The 20,000-nt window shown below is 34.7% G+C and overlaps 1 protein-coding gene and 1 pseudogene across 5 annotated transcripts in view; both read right to left on the bottom strand.

Moving 5' to 3' along the window:
* LOC115215754 (neuronal acetylcholine receptor subunit alpha-3-like) overlaps window positions 1–20,000 on the bottom strand; it is a 784,372-nt gene that overhangs the window by 245,578 nt on the left and 518,794 nt on the right. The gene's annotated exons all lie outside the window — the stretch shown is intronic.
* Window positions 16,136–16,227, bottom strand: LOC115215985 (annotated as a pseudogene).

Genomic DNA, 20,000 nt, shown 5'->3' with positions numbered 1-20,000 from the left:
ATTGTTTCTTTAAGAAATACCAACAGATGCGCTCCTCCGAACCAGAAGAAACACGTGGGATGGTGATTCACTGAAAAGGTCATAGGATGTGTGACGAAAAATTTCGGAGTAAAAGACACAAAAATACAGCTGAAATGAAGAACGTATAAATAGTGCAGGCGTTAATTTGGCAAAAAAAAAAAAAATATCCATCCCGAAATATAACTATCTGTTTCAACAGAGGATTTCACATCAAGAATCTTACACATGTGTATGTGAGTGTGTGTGTGTGTGTGTGTATGTGTGTGCGTGAGTGCGTATGTGTGTGAGTGCCTGTGTATACATGTATTTGTGTGCGTTTATGTTATAATTTTACTAGAAGATAGATGAAAGTGACCTCGAAGTTTCGGGAGTTTAGCTTTCTATTCTTTTATTCTTCTAACCTTGTTTCAGTCATTTGACTGCGGCCATGCTGGAGCGCCACCTTAAGGGAGTTTCAGTGAAAGAAATCGACTCCAGAACTTATTCTTTGTAAGCCTATTACACATTCCATCGGTCTCTTTTGCTGAACCGCTAACTTACAGGGAAGTAAACGCACCAACAGCGGTCATTAAGCGATGGTGTCGGGGGAACAAGCACAGACACAAAGACACACATAAATACACACACACACAGATACACACGCACACACACATCCAACTGGTTTCTTTCTGTTTTCGTTTACCAAATCCACTTAGAAGGTTTTGGTCTGCCTGCGGCTTAGTTCATTTGTTAGCCTAGTATAGATTGTCATTGACAGAATATTCGTCTATGTAGTATAAATACATCTAAAATTTCACACAAGCATCTATGTATACAAGCATTCTTTCATAACAGTGTGCATTTGCATTTCGGTGAGTTTGATTTAGCCGTATACAAACGTATATAGTCTGGTGAGTAGCAAGCATGCAACAGTATGCTTGATATGTGTAAGCGAACCACACATATGTATATTCTGCGTGTTAGCGTGTATTAAACGATTGATCCATATCATTGTGACAGCGTAGCTATATACGACGATCTTTCAAACTGTGAAAACTTGCTGCAAAAGCAAGATTAGAACAAAAGAAAAAACGACATGCGAATGCATGAAAAATAAAAAAAAAAATTTTAAATAGTATTCAAGAATATCTGTGCAGGCAGTCATTGTGACATATGTTTTAACATATAAAGTAATAGCAGAACGTAAAATATCAAAATCAAAAGACAAGCAACCTGACTGGAATGGTTGAGTTTTAAATATGAGTGAAATACATAATTACGACATGAAAGTTATTTTTTAAATTTTAATGACAGCTGCTGACATAACAGGCCACAAATGCTCGGTCTGTTTGAATGTTTTCCTGTGCCTCTCACTCTGTTTATGTATGTGGCTTTATGCGTATATATGTGTGTGTGTGTCTATGTGCATGTGTGCGTATGTATAGTATTTTGTTGTTTCCGCCATATCAGTTCTACATATGTCTCTCTTTTGCTATCTGTTTCTTCTACCTCACTTCTACCTGTATGTATATTTGTGTTAATACACGCACATTCGCACGCGTATACACTCATACACACACTCATACACAGACACGTTGTTGTTGTTGTTATTATTATTATTATCATTATTATTATTATTATTGTTATTATTATTAAGGTGGCGAGCTGGTAGAATCGTTAGCGCACAGGACGAAAAGCTTAGCGGTATTTCGCCCGTCGCTACGTTCTGAGTTCAGATTCCATCGAGGTTGAGTTTGCATTTCATCATTTCGGGGTCGATAAAATAAGTACCAGTGAAAAACTGGGGTCGATGTAATCGACTCATCCCCTTCACCAAAATTGCTGCCCTTGTGGCAAAACAAAATTATTATTATTATTATTATTGTTGTTGTTGTTGTTGTTAGTTAAAATAGTTTAATTCAGCTCCATGTGCCTGAAAGTTTCGCAGGCTTCTTACTGAAACCCAACTCGTTGAGGTTCAGATTACTGAATGGAGAACTAGAGGAAGTTCAAGATGGCTACTGGAAAATGGGCTGCTATTGCTCAAGGAAGTTCACATGATGTTATAAGAGACATCGGCATTACAGCGACACCACATGCATTAGAAAGGAGAATTTTCCGTACCGCTAGCTGGACAGGAAGCTGGTGACACCTCGGAGACTGGTGGGCATATGAAGGGACCACTTGCAAGTCGATAGAAAGCAAGGCCGGTCAGAGTGTGTTTGTGTGTGTATACCAGATGTATAAGTAAAGTGGATGTGAGCGTGTTATTAGTTGTATGAGTGTGTGTGTATAGACGTGCATGCGCGAACGTGTGTAGGGTTCATGTATGGGTGTGTTCGCCTAAGTATGTGCATTTATGTATTTGCATATAAACGGACGATTGAATGCGTGTTTATCTGGAAGAACATACATACCCGCGTGTATGTGTTTCTGCCAGGTGTTTGCGTGTGTGTATACATATATATATTCATTCTTCTGATATGTGTGTGCAGGCGTGACAGATGTATGCTAGTGTAGCTGAAAGAGCAAGGCTGGGGTGGGGGTGGGAATTGTTGAACTAATGTTTGTTGATGTGGAGGAGAGAAGGAAAGAGAGGAGAGTTATACGTGTATAGATGTGTGTGTGTGTGTGTATGCACGAGAATACGGCAGACACTAACGTACACGTATTCTCACACACATCCTCAGATATACATTCTCATACAATCAATAACACGTCCACATCTACGCACTCATACATGTGGTATATATATATACACTGGCATCTTTGACTGCCTGTATTTCTTCATTCGGTAACCTGAGTCTCAACGATCTGTATTTCTGTATTAAACGTGCGAAACTTTTAGTCGTCTGGAGCCGAATCACATTGTTTAAATGATATATATGTAATTCTTACGAAATGTGTTGAGTGACCTTTTCGTTGTTTCACTCATGGGTACATACACACACACAGACACACACACACACACACACGTCCGTACGCGCACACACACACACACACACAAGAGTGAGCATATTTATCTTTCTAACTATCTATCTATTAATAGTGATGTATATTTATAGACACCCTCTCGAGTGTCTAACCATGTCGCCTTACGATTACTAGGCAGCAAAAGAAGCAGCGAAAGCTTGGTACACGATATCATTTCGTATATACATTCAGTGGGAGAGAAAGAAAGAAAGATAGGGAGAGAAAGAGAGAGAGAGAGAGAGAGAGAGAGAGAGAGAGAGAGAGAGAGAAAGGAACTTGTAATCTGGATAAATTAACTGCATATTTCTCAATGGTAGGTATTCTCCTTTTCACCGATCTTCAGCTTTATGTTAACATACGCTGGGCAGCTAATTTCCACAACTGTGCACAGTTTCTCTTCTTATCCCAAATCATTATATCTGGTCTGTTGTGCATACATTTTATTGAGGTCTTCACTAGGACATTCTACCAGTACTCCTTTTTATTATGAGGGGCTATGTATGACACTATATCAAACATTACAAAAATAACTATTTTGTAAATATTTGGTGAGTTAAAAAGTTTCAAGGAACAAAAGTTACTACAGGAGACTTGTGCCTATACATCAGACTCTACGAGAAAACCATGTAAATACCTGCAGGCTGAAACTACTGCAATGTGTTTAAGATGCAAGACGAGTCTAAAGCCCAACATTAAACACTACAAATTCTTTCTGTAAATATCTGCTGATTAAAATTGCTGCATGTATACATAAGTTCTTTCGAGAGACAATTGATCGCTATAGAATATTCATTATCAGTTTACACGGAATAGTTTATACAAAGACAGAATAAAACAGCAGGATACTTATACTGGATAATAAATATATAACACAGACTGTATATACATGTCAAAACAGCTGGTTGCCCAAACTTGATAATAGATAACAGTGGTTAATTATACACGCGCAGAAAAGAACAGTTGGATACATACATTAGATAATAATGTAGATGTAAATATTGCAAGAACGATACTTGTATTAAATAGTATAAATGTAAATTTGAGAAATTATCTGAAAAAGATCGATCAACAATAGTTTGTCTAAGGATACGTACATTAACAAAAGATATCTGAATATAGAACTAAAGTAATTATCAAATATCATACAAATATAGCCTGCAGGTGAATTTAAGTTATTGCAATTAAAGATAAAGTAAATGTTAGAACTACTGAGAAGTTGTGAAGTTTGTTTTGGGCAAAAAGGGGCAGGAATTAAACTTTTTGTAATTAATCCTTCGACTGAAATAGAAAACATTATTTTCATTTCACATACTAAGGGTCAATCCGTGAACATCCGATTCTTTTTCTCACCATAGGATTTTGTTGCCAACATACACTATCACTAATCTTTTTGGACTCCGGATTTTCACCTCTTAATACATAGCTCAACAGGTAAATGCTAATATGTATTAAAAATCTTTATCATTAACAAATGATGTCCAGGATACCTAAGAGAAAGCTATGGTTTAAAGAATAATGTATCAAATATAATATTCAGCCCTACAAGCAAGAACAGTATGAGATTATTTTGATGCGAAATGCTGAAATTCTGAGAACAGACATCTACATATCATAAAGAGAGATAGGTGAGTAACTCTATCAATATTATATGTACTCAAATATATTTCTATAGGTGCAAGCGTGGCTGTTTGGTAAGAAGCTTGCTTCCCAACCATAAGATTCCGGGTTCAGTCTCACTGCATAACAACTTGTGCAAGTGTCTTTTACTATACCCTCGGGACGACCAAAGCATTGGCAGATTTGGTAGACGGAGACTGAAAGAACTCGTCGTATATACATACATACATATATATATACACACACACACACACAAGCGTATATATATATATATATATATATATATATATTTTAATTCAGTATTGAGGTAAAAAGTAAAATTACCTTCTCGAATTATATCTACTCATAAGGGCCAGTTTTCCGATGTATATACTCCCCATTTGGACGGGACGCCGGTCCGTCGCAGGATTACTCAATTTTACCAGCTGAGTGGATTGGAGAAACGTGAAATAAAGTGTTTTGCTCAAGAACACAACGCGTCACCTGTCCAGTAATGGAAACCACAATGTTACGATCATGAGTCCAACACAATAACCACTAAGCTATGCGCCTCCCCTAATTTAATGTTTGCGATTTAATATCTGAAAAATAGTATGCTGTAGGTGATCGAAACATATTCCGATGTTGAATATGTTGGATGCAGAATATGTAGAATAAGGAAGCTTAAGATGCATTTACAACTAGACCAACCCAACGAAATCGTTCTCATATGGCAACCCTACTGTCATACAAAATTCAAAAGAAAATATAATTTTAAATGATGGATAACAGATCGGACATGATGTTTGATATTACGTTTGGTGGATCAGAAATGTATTCAGGTTAAACCAGAGTTGGCTCGTATATTAACAACTTGCAAGTGGTTGAGAATACCATGTGAAGTTATCAGTTGTGAAATTTCAACCCGGTACATGATATGGTAAGACCAAATACCGAAAGACGTCTAATTTTCGTAAAAAAATTTCCGAAGTATGATTTGAAGGTTATGGGACCTATTTTGTTTTGATATGTTTTAGGAGCAAACAATAAAGTAGGATTGGTTGTAGTTAAACAGCTGAATCGTAATGTGCTTATGTGCTGTGAATTTCATTTCAGTAGAAGCTGAATTATTTGGCAATGCTGATGGAATATTTTCCATATTGTATCAATGACGTTCATCTTTTTCGAAACCTTAAAGTGGAGTGCAATATTCTCAGAATATTTTCCATTGAATATATAATTTTGGATTATTAATTTGCTTTATTTTTCTCCTTAAAAAAAAGTTTCTAAACAGCAAGTCGCCTGTCTCCTTTATCTCTCTAAATAGGAAATTAATATCTTCTCTATTTCAATGATTGAAGATCCTAACTTAGTTTCTTCTTCATCTGCCAAAATACTAACTATACTACATTCTTGGGAATATATTAGACTCATACATCATAAATAAATATGTAAAGACAGGAAATAGGAAAAACAACGTTGATCATCCAGTTACAAACAACAGGCACATCCTGAGCCAAGTTATTTTTATGATAGATGGTTGTGAAATCCCACTCGATATTCTAAGAATTGAAACGTCTCAATGTTTTACACTCCTAGAATTTCAATGAAATGTTCTGACGAACACTTCTTGGATGCAATATTTTATATTAGTTTTGTTGTACAGATCGCCTCTAAGGAATATCTTCAAAGATGAACACGGAGTTATTTTAAACGTCAGAACAAGCGTTTTCAACTAATTTTTATTCATGAGAATCAAGGGAGTAATCTCTTTGCAAATATTATTTCTGGAAGGTTACATGCAATTTTGTTATTCCAGAATGGTCTGCATAAGTTATTCAAACTGCCTTTCAAATAAAATAAAACATTCTAATTTTAAAATTATTTGTAAGACATAAAATGTTTGTTGTTTTGCGCTTGCTTCCTTCCACTGCAGTATTTATTTGTATTAATAAATTTATGTTTTAGGCGAGATCTATTCTCCCTATATATTACATTCTTTCTTTCTTTCTTATACCTGCATTATTTTAAAGTACGTTTCTCTGTGCATTTTAAAATCACGTGAATTAGGATTCATCCAGAAGTCTCTCTTGAAATTAATTGGTTGAAGAAAATTAGAATATTCTTAATCTCTAGGGTAAACCTGTGAGGAATACATAACAAAGTGGAAATTTTTATATTAGAATGTCCCTGGAGGAAAGAATTAGTGAAAGACATAATATTTTTATTTGCTCAAAAATAAAATTATTACAACAAACTCAATATGTTTTCTAAAACTAATGACATTCGTAGACTTCCACACGTCTAAGTTATTTTAAATTCATTTTCAAGAACACATTTCGTATGCTGTACAGCGCAATGCATAAACAATGTATCGCTTTTCCTTTGACAGCATAGCATTTTTTCATGTTTATTTTTCATATACGAGCATTTTAAAGAAATGCAATCGATATTCAGTGAATTGATTGTAGTTGTTAAGTCCCTAGAGCAATTGGATCTCAAGGATACTATCGATTACATTGTCTTTACGATACAAAAGGTGTCATAGATAATCTCTTTACACAAAATTTGAGCTCGAGATACAACGCTGTAGAAGTAGCCATGATTATAAACAATTATTCGCTCTAGGAAAAGGAGTCTCTAAATAGACATTCAGTTTTCTAAAAATAGTAGTCAATTCTTCGTTAATACAGCTATATAGAACAGGAACGATACTTAGTATCTGTTCAGTGACGGTCGACTATTATATAACTACCACCACTACTACTAACACTACTGACGGTGACATCAACAAGAATTATGTTCGTAAGTGTAGTAAACTGTATGTATAACATAAATAATTGTTTTGAAGCATTAACTAGGATCATAAATCTTTACGCTTTCATCTTCAAAGAGATAGAGTATGAATCCAATCCCTTTCTCTGCTGAAAAATCACTTGTCATAGTGAACAAATTAAGTTAGGAGTCCATTTGAAACCGTGTGGACGAACTGGGATACTGCATTTCTCAAATTCTGTACTACTTAACACATCTACACATTGATAATATATTTTTCTTAAATAACTGATTTCAAATAGCAACGCATGACAACCACCCCAATTTCAGTGCAACAAAGCGGACTCTTCTTATAGAAGGGAGTTACACGATGTGCGGTTTTAATTTGAGTGAAATCGACATAATCGTTATGTCTTATGACAACGAACGCCTGAAGGACAACTGTGAAAGAATACAGTCAACTGGCATCTTTATTTATTATTCAATATTCATTTTAATAAGTATTCATATATTCCTCCTGCGACCGAGTGTCTCACTTAGATTTAGATAATATTGTACTTTGTTAATGTATCTCTATAATAGGCTCTAAAGAGATTTCAGGGCAGTTTTGTACATTCTAACAATTTTAATAATATACTTGGCAAAATAAATCCAAAAATATGTTGAAGATTTTATCAAAGTTTTCATTAGGAAAGAATTTCTAACAGCTGCTTCTCAATACCATTTCTTTCCAAATAACAAAATATGAAAAATAATAAAACGGCTGATTTGAAATCCAAGAGAAGCCTTATGAATCGTATGTATGAATGTATGTATGTATGTATGTATGTATGTATGTATGTATGTATGTATGATGTATGTATGTATGTATAATAGTAATAATAATAATAATGATGATGATGATAACATATATATATAGGTATATATATATATATATATATTCACATATATATATCTATATATATACTTACACATAAAAATATATACATATACATATATATGTGTGTGTATGTATGTATATATACGCAGACATATATATACACATACATACGTATATATATATATATATATATAATATATATATATATATATATATTATATATATATATATATATATATGAAGTTAGGTTTCTAACAAGAAACAGCTTATAGCTCAGTAATGTGACGTATATATATATATATATATATATATATGAATATATATATGAATATATATATGAATATATATATGGAGAGAGAGAGAGGAGAAAGATTTGGAGTCATGATAGTAAACTTTAGTTTGAAAAGTGTCATACAAGTGCAATGGATTTGCACACGGAAATACAGATAAAATCGAAAAGTTTCTATTCCTGAGATAGATGGGATATATGTAATATTTGTTGTGCGGCTTCAGGAAAAATGAAGCAGAACATATTGCAGAAAGAACAAACAGAGTTTGACACGTATACACATTTGCATACATTTTACATATACTCAACACACATATAGATAAAGAGGTAGAGGGAGTGGGATAGATTTAGAGAAAGCGGCGCACATATATGAGAACGAATGACTTTGCTTCTGCGCGGAGAAGTGGATTAAGCATGCCAAATTGCAAAGAATGGAATCTCTTACAGTGAGCATAAGAGGAGTGAAAAAAATAACAATAAACCGTGAAGTTAGGTTTCTAATAAGAAACATGTTATAGCTCAGTAATGTGGCATAATTCCATATGAAACCAATTATAGGGTGGCAGAATAGAAACAGGCTATATCAGAATAGTTACATGCAGGGAACTCCAAATATAGTGTCAATTATAATTGACCTTCGTCAGTATAATAAATACCAGTTTTATATTAAAGTATATTTAGTCAATATGAAGCAATCCACATGAAGCTTTGTTTGTATCTAAAAAGATATCAATATATATAACAAGGGCTAAAGGTGGCGCACTAGCAGAATTGTTAGCTTGCGGGGCGAAATGCTTAGCGACATCTCCTCCGTCTTCCCGTTGTGACTTTAAATTTCATTGAGGTCGACGTTTCATCCTTTCGTGATCGATAAAATAAGTACCAGTTGATTACTGGCGTCGATTTAATCGACTAATCACCCTCAGAAATTGCTGGCTTTGTGCCAACATTTCAAGCCAATATTGATAACGAGAGTAAGGCGGCGAGGTGGCAGAATCGTTTAACGCGCCGAACAAAATGTTCAGCGTTATTTCACCCATCTTTACGTCCGGAGTTCAAATGCCGCAGGGGTCGACTTTGCCTTTCATCCTTTCAGGGTCGATAAAAGAACTGCCAGTTAAGCCATGGGGTCAATGTAATCGACTTATACCTTCCACTGTAACTGCTGGTCTTGTGCCAATATTTGAAACCAATATTTATTACAAGTGTAGTGAACTAGCAAAATAGACCATCAATCTACTGGCTGACGGAAGAAGATTGAGTGAAAGGGATCTTAGTATTTAATTTTAGATTACTAATTACTGTGTTGAATCCTCGTTTAAGAAAATTGTGAACATGTATATATATATATATTTTTAAGGAGATACACACCCAAAAATAATTCTTTCCACAGTAGGCAGATGTATATTTAATCGGCTCCGAAATGATGATAATTAAAACCGACCTGGGTGAAATTTGAACTCAGAAAGTAAAGCTTGAAGAGATGTTGTTATGCATTTTGTCCTGTGTGTTAACTATTCACATAACTTAAGCTTGCTACTTTGACACCTATATGATACAATAGATATATGTACGACAGGAGTTAAATACAGTAAAACCTGGAATCTGGAGAAATGTAGCCACTGATAATCTGCGTCAGTAACAATTTATCCATAGAAAAATTTCTAAAAATTTGATGACTTCGAATGCTATGAGGAATGAAATATCTAATGTTACATGCTATTTACTTTTGTGTGAGAAGAAGAAAAGAGAAATAAAATAATATTCGACACCACGGCATTACATATTACCAAATCGTTATATTATTAGTAGATTCTCGCGTATCTCATACCTGTGTTAATATACAATTGAACAACCTCATCAACTAAGAGTTCAAACCACTGTCTATGACAGCGATTTCTGAGATAATTCTACTCATAAAATAATTACAGCATTTTGTCATAAGCCAGCACAAGAATGATATATAATTAACAAAACTTTCGTGAAATAAAGGTTGTAATTGTCATCAACTGATTGCTAGAGTGATTGTAAAGAATATCTAATTATTAGAACTATACAATGTAATTATGTTATAATTATCTAGTATAATCATTCAGCGGAATACATATCAGTATACAATAAGCTATATGATTAACATTTATTTATTTATGTCGCTATTTGTGAAAATTAGTATGGTTGGTTACGCATTTCTAACGGGGTAATTCACGGTTCAATAAATTTCTGACGGTAGAAGTGATGAGTGAGAGTCTATAACTTGGAGTGGCTCAGAAGCTTCATTCGGGAGGTAGTAGGCTCACTCATGGTTGCATATATTCATCGCCGATATACATCAGTGAGAAATACATACATGCATGCATACATACATACATACATACATACATACATACATACATACATACATACATACATACATACATACATGCATGCATGCATGCATGCATACATACATACATACATACATACATACATGCATACATACGTGTCTATGTGCATGCACGAGCATGTGAACACATATACGAGTGTATGATTACACATATATGAATTGTACCGAGGTCGACTTTACTTTTTATCATTTCGGGTCGATAAAATAAACACCAGTTAAGCACTGTGGTTGACGTAATCGACTTACTAGCTTCCTCCAAAATCGATGGCCTTGTACCAGAATTTACAACCAATATTTTATATTATATATATATATATATATATATATATTATATATATATATATATATATATATATATATATATATATATATATTATATATATATATATATATATTATATCATGTTGTAAGTAGGCCTTCATCGTCGTATGATCGAAACTGTTTGTGGGTTCATAGCCTAAGGTGATTGCAAATATTTTTTATTACTTGATTGACCTCATAATCGTATTAGGCTAGGATAACACTAACACATTGTTTCTAAGATTCGGAGGTTTGGTGGTATATATATATATATATATATATATACATTGCATACATATAACAGGGATAACCACTAAGTGGAAATCCATTATGCTAGAAGTCGACCCCCTATGGTCTTACCACTAAGAAAGGAATGTTCTAAAATCGTAAGATCATAGGGGTCGATTTCTAGTATAATGGATGTCCACTTAATGGTCATCTCTCTCGTATGTATGTAATATAATTTTTCTGAATCTTTTTTCTATATGCTAGATCACTGGTTTTAATTGATATTGATCAAATTAATATTCAATTTTTCACCCTAATTATTTTACATTTATATAAATATATATATAATATATATATATATATATATATATATATATATATATATATATAGATAGATAGATTCAGATGAATAAGGCACTGAAGTTGAGGCACCGGAATTCAGTACGGTATTAAGCATACAATTTCAAAATAAGGTGATTAAAATCAAAGTAACCAACAAGGACATCTAGAGGTAATGCAGTACGATCTTTTCAAGCAATTCCACTTCTAAGCTGAAGTGAAGACAGTATGTTTACTGTGTAGCTCCTTACCTTCTTGGAGATTTTAGGTTAAATTATATTATACTAATGCGTCCATCTGTTTTAATTTAATTAAATTCTATGTCATTATGCAGTTGAGGATTGCTCTGCATTTAAATAGATGTTATGATTTGCGTTGGACTTGCTTGAAATGATCGTAGTGCACTATATCTGGATATCCTTGTTGCTTATTTTGATTATATATATATGTATGTATGTGTGTGTGTATATGTATGTATATTTTTGTGTGTCTGTGTTTGTCCCCCACCAGCGCTTGACAACCAGTGTTGGTGTATTTCAATAAAAGAGACCGATAAAAAAATTACTAGGCTTACAAACAATAAGTCCTGATGATGATTTGTTCGGCTAAAGGTGGTGCAACAGCATGGCCGCAGTCAAATGACTGAAACAAGTAAAAGAGTAAAAGAATATATATATATATATAAACACACATGCACGCACACACACAGACATACACCTATACATAATATGTATATGTGTGAGTGCATGTGTGTGTGTATGTGTTCGGAGAGAGAGAGAGAGAGAGAGAGAGAATAAAAAAGAGAATTTAAAGAGCATAAATCCGGGATGGATAATATATAAATACTCTATGCCAGTGGTAAACTATCCTGCTGATTTATCCAATAATTAAAAAAAAACCCACTAGCCCTAATTACACCTTAACTAAATTTTAAGTGTTTTTGTCTTTGGTCAGTAAGTGTTATTTCCTATTTGTTTCTATCGAGAAATCAGAGGAAATGACTACTATCCACATCAAATTTTCCATCAAATTTCGCTTTTATGACATAGACATCAACTGGCCTTATTTCCATGTCATTTTAGATAGATCCACCACAGAGTTGCCGTAGAAGGAATATTGAGAAAGCAAATATTCTGCTCAAGATCACAGATTTGCTTGTCAGTTGCTTGAAGTTAACCACTTAAGCTTATCCCTGAGTGGCTTACAATATGTGCATCTCTGATCACGGTGTTGAAAGAGATTCTTTGGTGTTTAAATAAATGTAACAGCAAACTTTGAACGAAATATTAGTCATTTTACAGAAATCGTATTACACAGTGTTATCTGCTCAAGTAAAGTAAAATTTAAAGGTTAAAATAGCGTAATGTTATTGTGTATTGTTACAATCTTATTTTTCTCCCGCCCCTGAGCCAATTTCTGCTGATTGTAAGACAATTTAGTTGAAGTTAAATCTGAAGAAGCGCAAGAGTTAGGCCGATATATGGCTCGAAAAGTTTCAATAGTGTCAGCAACACCACAAAGGTACTCAATGGCAAATTATTGCTGTGAAGCCGTATGACGAATAACATCTACCAACCACAAACAAATGAAGATTATTCGATGATCTTAATTTGTTACTCGCCAAGCTTTGCGAAACCGGAGTCTTAAGTAGAAGGCGCTTGCCAAACGAATCATATCTCAGTAGGTTCAGAAATCGAACCTCTTGATGAAGGCCAGGCCTGAGCAAACAGTTGTGAGTCAGCCATGTTGTACCATATACGTTGTACCAAACTGATTTTCTCTTGGTGTACTTCCTGGATATAACATTTTATTGTAGTGTTTCTACGACTAAAAATCAATTGAAACTCACAAATATATGCCAAGAAGTTGTATGTTAGTTCATTGTTTACTATATTTACCGTATGCTACTAATATTTCTCTACACAATTTATATAGTGTTCTTAGTCTCTTCTCTATTTTTTGACTATAGTTATTTAACCATATTGTATTTATTTCGTATACATTGTTTCAGTATTTACATTATACCACAATTTTATCAATTTTAACATATTGTCTGTTACAGAGACAGAAATGCCATTTTCGGAACGAAATAAATGTTTTTAGAAGTATAGAAATGAAAGTATGCATTAAAAACATTTGATGTTGAAAAATACGAAGATAACTTTATCATACTCTCACCACTTCTGCTGCAACCTGTTCTACAACGTTTTTAATATAATGGACGTAGATAGCATTTGCAAAATATTATTCAGTACTTCCCCCGCCACATTTCATTGTTTCTGTTTGTGCGTCAATGCTTGCTACGTTGCTATCATCGATTGCTACTGTACAGTTTTTGAAATGATAACAACAGCAAAAAGATAACACTAATTATGTTTACTGGTTTGTGTTTATTCGTGTTATTGTTATTCTTTAGTCTTTGCTTCGTGGCATTGTATTCAATCTTGGAATTAGTTATCTGTTGCAAAAACAAAACAAAAATTAAATAAAATATTTGCAAATATTTGTCACATGTTTACTGGTTATTGAATAAAATAAAGAATCGAAATATAAAATAATGCGAATGGGAACATAATCTTTTGCCATAAGCAAATTTAATTCAGTTGATATTTTCAATCGGGTGGAAGAGTTAATTGCTTTAAGAATAGTTTTGTTTTCCTAAACAATAGTTACAAACTATTTTTGATTCAATTTCATGGTTTGAATTTTTTCTAAAGAAACGATAAAATGTAGAATCAGGAAAAATTACAAAGTATACAATGTACACATTTTAATTTTTGCTTTCATATCGGTATCCCTGTTCTTTAATTGTGAAATTAATTAAATAAGTAATGAAAAATAAAATTATTTAGTACATAAGCTAAATATTTTCAGCATTATTTTTTTCTTATTGATAAAGAATAATTGTTGGATGAAATACTTGTTATTTCTCACTCGTAATATATTGGACATATAATAATGAATACTATAGAATTTTCATCTCCGCTGAAAACTACTGCAGTCGGTGACTTGGATATATCGTACTCAGAGTGGAAGAATCGGCAGTATTTGTTCTATCAAAACTGCCGCATTGTTCAAAATGGTTGCGCTTGGAGGAATAAATTGTCATGCGAGTTGTAGAGATTATAGGACTGTAAGGCCAACGATGTTAATGTCTCTTTTAATAGATGTCAGAAAAACATGAATTAAATGAAATATATTTGATAGTAGATATGTTTTTCGAGATGAAGAGTTGCGCGAAATCGTTAGCTGCAAAAATTGGGAAGCATTAATATGGTAGGGAGAATTGGGAGATAGAAATGGGAAGGTAGTGCCTAAGTAGATGCGGAACAAGAGCAGCCGAAATACGGCTTTGCTCATCACGCCGATTGCTTACCTCAGAATCCAAACGCTCTTGAGATATTTTAGATAAGAAATGTCATCAGATATTGCAGATCTCCGCCGCTTTAAGATGGGAGCTCCTTTATTCGATAAAATGAATCACCTGCCCATGAAACTAATGCATTAGTGACTGAGTATTCTACAAATCTTAGACATAATATGCGAGTTTGAGAGTGACAAGGACGTACTTCCAGAATAACTGGTACAATCTTCCCTATAGTTTCTATACAGTTTAAGATTATCGAATTTTTTACAAGCATGGGCTGACTGAGGATATAGAAAACAACATTTGATTAAGCTACCGCGACTAAGATTGAATCTGAGAGCCTGTTGTTGCGAAGTGAATTTATTAAACTTTTACCCAAGCTGAGCCTACATTTACACACACGAAAACAGATACTTGCACATATTTGCGTGCGTATGTATGTATATTTGTGCATTAATAAGTACCCTAGCAATACGGAAATGGTTATGAAAACATATTTATACTGTGTCATGTATGTTAAAGAATAGATGCAACGTTTCCTCTGCGTATCGTAAAAGAGGTTGAGGTAGAATTTGCACTCCGACCTTGTGAATTCCTCACCAGCAACGACTATCCAAACAGACCCATGCTTGATGGGTTGTTGCCTGATTGGTAAAAAGGCGTCATTCACCTAGAAGTGGGGGTCAAGAACAAACGGTACATGCAGCTCATTCTATCGGTTTCATTATACCGAACCGCTTGGTTACAGGGGGTAAATTAACCAAAATCTGTTTTCAAGTGGTGATGGGAAGTCAAACACAATCACAAAGATCCATACGTGGATACGCACATACACGTATGCACATATGCTACCCATTCACAAGGTTTGCTCGGCCTGGGGCTATAGTGGGAAACACTTGCCGAAGTTGCCGTGCATGGAGCTGAATCCAAGACAACGACAACATAGTTGGGCAACAAGCTTCGTATCATACACTTATACCTATAAAGAACAGGTTGTTCGGAAGTAGAAACTAATGCGCATGCGTGTTAGAAAGATCGCATGATCTCTTCCATCCCTGTCAAGGGGACTGCTAACCGCCTCTCTGTTCATACATATATGTGCATTTATGATTAGCACGTGTTGCATGTATGCGTGTGTATGTATGTACCGTAAATCCTCGAATATAATCCGCATTTTTCCCCCAAATTTAAAGGTCAAAATTCCTAGTACGTACTATGTACGAAGTTAAAAATGAAAATTATTTTCTAAGCAATGTCCGAGTCTCTATTTCCTGTCTGGCAATGTTTATTCAGACGCATTTTGTGAAGTCGGGAGCGAAAATACCTTAAGCTAAGCTTGAAAGCAATGAAGTCTTAAAAGAATCATCCTTAACTTGCAGTAAGCAACATTTATTACAATAGAAGTATTCAGAACACAGAATAACATGTAACAAAAACAATTTGCAAACATATTTACATTCCCATATAACAGTTAAGAACATCCCCATTATTGTATTACGTATGCGCGAAAGTGTCTGTTCGACTAGGTGCTGCTGGTTTAATTACGCACGACTCAAGTTAGAGAAGGGGTGCGTATTATACACAAGGTTTAGGTTTTTCAGAGGTACAGCCACCTAAAAATCCCCTGCGTATTATACTCAAGGGCGCACTATACTGGAACATTTACGATATGTATGTATGTATGTATATGAGTTGCGTATACGTGTGTATTTGAATGTTCCTGCATAAATCTAGAATTTGAGAAATTATGTATGAAAGTATTTAAATATCATATTACAAAGAATTTATAATCACTATATATTAAGTTTTTAATAAAATGTAAATACGAAATGTAAATTGAAAATATTGTTTTATTTTGTGTCTTGAAGCAAATTTTGTTTTAATTATTCATTATCGTAATTTTCTTAGCGTCAAAAAAAAAAGACATCATCAACTTCATGTTGCAATTCATTATTGTATATATATATGTGTGTGTGTGTGTGTCACAAATTATAGGATAAAACTGCATATGTGAAGTTTCTCTGTGTGTATCAGTAACTGTCAATGAATGTTTATCTTTGTATTTGCACATGCGTAAATATGTGTGTGTGTATGCAATATAGATTTTTTTCTTCACTACATAGCATTACATATTAATTGCCATTATTTACAACATAAGCAGCTTGTTGGCAGAATCGTCAGCATGACAGACAACATGCTCTGCGATTTTTCATTCCTCTTTACTTTTTAACTCCAGCTTCCTAAGCGGTTGACGTTGTCTGTCAATCTCTCTGGGTAGAATAATTGAATACCAGTAGAGCAATAGAGTCGATATAATATAATCGACTACCTCAAACCTCAAATTTCCAGGCCTTCTGACTATTGTAGAAAGGGTTATTTACATATAGTATAGGCGGTAAACTGGCAGAATAGTTAGTAGCCAGTCAGGAAAAAAAATTCTTAGGGGCGTTCCTTTCGGTTTACGTTCCGAGTTCGAATCCGGCTGAGGTCAACGTTGCTTTTCGTCCTTTCGGAGTAAATATAGAGAGTACTCGTCAAAAATCCCTGGCTTGAGTCAAATTTAGAAAGACTTATTTATATATAGTGTTTACAGCAGTAATTTTGGGTGAGACGATAAGTCGATCACATCGACCCCGGTGTTCAGTTTGTATTTATTGTATCGAGCCCGAAAGGATGACAAATAAAGTCGACCTCGGCGGAATTTGAGCTGAGTGATTTAAGATTATTTACAGTATCAATTAAATGGGTATAATATGGGTTTTTGCACTTATTTTCATAAGCTTGTATTTCAATTTGATAATCGGGCCTATCAAAGTCGCTAAAAAGATTAGCGCTATGAAGTTAGCCATTCAAATTCGTTTTTTGATCATTCAATTCCGCACTTTGATCAAAGAATTTAGCATTTACATCATTCAAATTAAAAGTGCCCGCCAAGAGCATTCAAATTAGTCGGAACCGTAATGGCACAAAAACGGGATCCTTTCATTTCAGTAATGTCACTGGCACAAAGTGAAAAAACTTTGCATGTAGGGACAATTACAAATAAATGACACGCGCGCACACACACACACACACACACACACACACACACACACACACACACACATAACTTTACCAGAACTGCACACTGCAGTACAGAAGAACGGTTAACCCGAACCAAAAGAGGCCTCTATGCAAGAGTATACAACAGAAAAAAATGTATAGCACTATGGTTATTCCCATTCGCATTATTTCATATTTCGATTCTTTATTTTATTCAATAACCAGTAAACATGTGACGAACATTTGCAAGTATTTAATTTAATTCTTGTTTTGTTTTTGCAACATATAACTAATTCCAAGATTGAATACAATGCCACAAAGCAAAGACTAAAGAATAACAATAACACGAATAAACACAAACCAGTAAACGTAATTACTGTTCTCCGAACTTAGGTATTTTATATATCCTTCTCTTTTAAGGCGCTATGCAGTGGTTTGATAGGGCCTTAGTTACTGTTTCTACCAGGTAAATTGACACTACAACAGCTCCTGGTATGTTTGAAATGGTTATCATGACTATTCTACAAGGTACTATATATAGATATGGCTTACGTATGTGGACATGTATATAGATACACATATACACACACAAACGCACACACAAAACACACACACACACATATGGACTAGGGACACATATATGGACTAGTTCTATGGGATTAGTGGAGGGGAGGTACGATGACGAGCTCGGGGCGAACCTGGACGTCGACGAGGAATACCTGACCCGCCTGTTCGGGACGACTTTCGGGCCAGGGCCCATGGACAACTTCCAGAGATCCCTGGCTTGGCAGTGCTACCGAGAAGCGCTACCCGTTCGGGATAAGCTCTACAGACACGGCTCGAGAAAGACGGGGCCGACCTGCCCGAGATGCGGCCAGAGTGACGAAACCATTCTGTACGCACTCGTGCAGTGTCCAACAATTTCCGACCTGTGGGCTTATGTCGAACAACTGCTGTCACGTGTGGGACTAGTCCGTTTATCAGCTGAGTATATCGTCAATATTGTCACGCCTCCTTCCTTCAAACGGGAAGGAAGAGCTATTTTCATCATACTTGTGGCTATGGCGAAAGAATGTATCTGGTGGACGCGTCTCAAAGGATTGGAGACAAACACTTTCCTCTCTGGTCAATCTCTCATCAACTTCTTCAAGTACCACTTGAAAAGGAAAGTGAGAGTAGAGAGGCAAGTTTTGTCTAGCGAATGTTTTAAAAAAGATGGGTGAATGTAGCAAGGATGGCACATATGAATGACGAAGCCACCTTGAGCATAATCCTATGAACCCAGAAATTGAAAACAGAGTGTTACCCACTTGCAAACAAATGTGTTATCATATAACAATATTGACCGAGGTTACCGTGGTCTTTTTCGTAGGCTTTTCTTCCCACGGATAAACCTTATCTGCTTTCCTCTTTACACCGTACATCACGACACTGTGATACACGATCCCTATTGATCGTTTTTTTCTCTCTTCCCCTTTTTTCCTCCTTTTTCTTATTTCTCCTTTTTCTTTTGTTTTGTTTCTTTTCTTTTTTTTCTTTTTCTTTTTTCCCTTTTACGATCCCTTTTGATCGAAAACCTACGCCACATTTTTTTTGATTCTTTTGTTTTTTGTTTTTTGTTTTTTTCATCCCCCAAAAGAAAGGCTCTACCTTGTAATTTGTCCCATCTGTGTGCAGCCCTGTGTGGCCAATAAAGAAACTTATAATGCGCCAAAAGATATTTAAATGATAAACTTCTGGAACGTTTTATAGATTTTTATAGTTCCAGTTATGGATTAGATCTGTAGTTTACGAATTAGCTTTCTCCTATCTGGTTTTGAGAAGCCTA

This window comes from Octopus sinensis, linkage group LG9 (assembly GCF_006345805.1).
Source record: "Octopus sinensis linkage group LG9, ASM634580v1, whole genome shotgun sequence".
Classification (NCBI taxonomy): domain Eukaryota; kingdom Metazoa; phylum Mollusca; class Cephalopoda; order Octopoda; family Octopodidae; genus Octopus; species Octopus sinensis.
This window is presented reverse-complemented; position numbering and strand designations above follow the sequence as displayed.